Raw genomic sequence first — 2,947 nt, 5'->3', positions numbered from 1 at the left:
ATGGTATATATAAAACCATGAAAGAGAAAAATTTCCAACCAAGACTTATATACCCAGCAAAATTGTTCCTCAAATATGATGGTGAAATTAAAAGATTTCCAGATAAGCAGAAATTAAGGGAATTTGTTAAAACTAGACCAACCTTACAAGAGATACTAAAGGGAGTCCTTTGAACAGAGAACCAATAGTAGCAAAGAACAACCAACCGTTAATACACAAGATGACATAACCCAGAAACCAACACAAGCTATGGACATATACAAAGTAAAATAAGCTTACAAGATAGTAAACAGGGAACTAAAGACATCAATTGGCAAATAAGGACAACTACAAACCAAAAAGACAGAAAAATAGTGTAGTTACAGAACTTCTAAATGGTGAGGAAGTCAAGAGAGTTGCAAGATAGAATGGACTGTTTTAAACTTGGGGAGAAAATTATAAATCAAAGGGTAACCTCAAAGGAAAAAGATACACTTTCACATCGCAATAAAAAAGAGGACAAGCACAAGTATTTAGCAAATATTAAAATAATAGCCACAAGGGAAATGATAACATGATTCATAAACATAATGAGCTCAGCACAGAAAATTATATGGAACAGAGAAACCAGGAACACAATGAAAAAACACATAACAAAATGACACCAACCAATTAATACTTGTCAGTAATTACACTGAATGTTAATTGAGTAAATGCACCACTCAAGAGATGAAGAGTTGCAGATTGGATAAGAAAACATACCCCATCAATGTGCTGTGTACAAGAGACACACCTTAGAGACAAAGACAAAAATAGACTGAAGATCAAAGGTTGGAAAAAGATGTATCAAGCAAAAGGCAACCAAGAAAGAGCAGGAGTGGCAATATTAATTTCTGATCACATTGACTTTAAGACAAAAACCACCATATGAGCTACAGAAGGGCATTATATAATGATTAAAGGATCAATTGAACAAGAAGATATAACCATAATAAATATCTGTTGACCCAATGAAAGAGCCCCAAAATATATAAATCAAACTTTTGTTGTTGTTATGTGCCGTCTAGTCGTACCCGACTCAGACTTTAAACGAGTTGAAAAGGCAAAATGGATGACTCCACAGTAGGAGATGTTAATACACCACTTTCAATGAAAGATAGAACAACTGGAAAGAAACTCAACAAAGACCCAGAAGTGCTAAACAATACAATCTACCAACTTAACATTATAGACATCTCCAGAGCATTTCACCCAACAACAGCACGATACACATTCTTTTCCAGTGCACATGGAACATTCTCCACTTTAGACCATATGTTAGGCCATAAAGCAAGCCTTAATAAATTTAAAAACATTGAAATACTTCATAGCATCTTCTCAGATCATAATGCTATCAAATTAGAAATCAACAGTAGGAAGATCAATGGAAAAAGAGCAAACACCTAGAAATTGAACAACACGCTCCTTAAAAAATAGTGGGTAAAAGAATAAAACATGAAATTAAAAATTTCCTTGAATCAAATGAAAATGAAAACAAAAGATACCAAAATCTTTGTGACACAGTAAAAGCAGTGATATAATTTAATAGGTCAATCACAGAAGGACAACTATTGCATTAATTTGTTATTGTAAAACGCCAAGGAAAGGTTTATATATGGAAAGAAATTTTCTTTGTTGGTTACCAGGGGTGGGAAGTGAGGGTAGGTGCAAAAAGGACAAGGAGGCCACATGTTCTGACCTCCTCTAACCTTACAAGAGGAAGACAGGATTACCAGCAGTAACCCAAGGCCTATTACTGCAAGGTCAGACATGCTGCCTCCCTCCAGCCCTTTCACCAACCTTTCCTCCCAAAGCACCCACCACCTGTCCTCTGGGTTCGATAATTCGCTGCAGTGGCCACACAGAACTCACAGATCATGAGGTTTATTAGGGAGGCACCAGACTACAATTCAAGTTCAGGAAGAATGCTCAGTCTCTCTCCCGGCCCACTGTCCCTCAGCCAACAGTCTCTCAAAGTCTCTTTCCCAGCAGTGCTGGTCCCTCGGTGTCTCACTCAGCGATGAGTGTCTCTTGCGCCTCTTTCCCAGCAGCACATCTCTTTCCGGGGTGCGTGTCTCTTTCCACAGCACGTCTTCCTCAACCAGCAGTCAGAGAGAGTTCTGCCTCTAGGAGGCTTCCTTTTGAGCCTGGCAGAGTGGCCAACTAGCCAATCATAGCATCAGAACTCTAAGCACCTGAGAGAGAGTGGGCACCTCCAGAACATTGTATTGTGCCACACCCAACAGAAATAACCCAGGTGGACAATTTTAGCAATCAGGATCTCTTCAGTTGCTAATAGCAATTCCCACCTTGGCGTTTACAAAGACTTATGGGTAGAATAGCCAGACTAAGTAATTTACTACACCACAGTAGGAGACACTGTTAGGTAGAGAGAAGTATTTATGTGGGTGAAGAGAAGGGCAATGTACCAAATGTGAGTGATCAACATGGTGGCATTGAGGAAGAGGAAGACATACAAAGGTATATGGGAGATACAGACAACAAAGATGAACCCTTTTGCACACACAGTACTGCGTTGTCAGTGAAGGCAAACACTGATATATAGGTGGGTAGATGGTTGGAAAGGCTGTAATATTAGGTATGTCTATGTAGGGGGGAGTGTGCCCAAGACCATGTTTAGGGTTGGCAGATAATGTTTCTACAAGTGTATGTGTATGTTCTATAACAATTCCCAGGTATAGTGTAGAGCTGAGAAGGGACAATGTTGTAGTCACTTCGTGTGCACAGCCAGCTACCCAGAAGGAGCAAGTAGTTGGACCTGTGGGCTTGGGTCCATAATCACAGGGGACATCAAGCTCAATTGGCATAACATACTTCACAAAATATTGTTCTACATCCTACTTTGGCAAGTAGTGACTGGGATCTTAAAAGTTTGCAAGCAACCATCTAGATGTAACAATGGGTCTCT

Source organism: Orycteropus afer, unplaced genomic scaffold, assembly GCF_000298275.1.
Source record: "Orycteropus afer afer isolate SDZICR_OR568_19922 unplaced genomic scaffold, OryAfe1.0 scaffold00360, whole genome shotgun sequence".
NCBI lineage: Eukaryota > Metazoa > Chordata > Mammalia > Tubulidentata > Orycteropodidae > Orycteropus > Orycteropus afer.
This window is presented reverse-complemented; position numbering follows the sequence as displayed.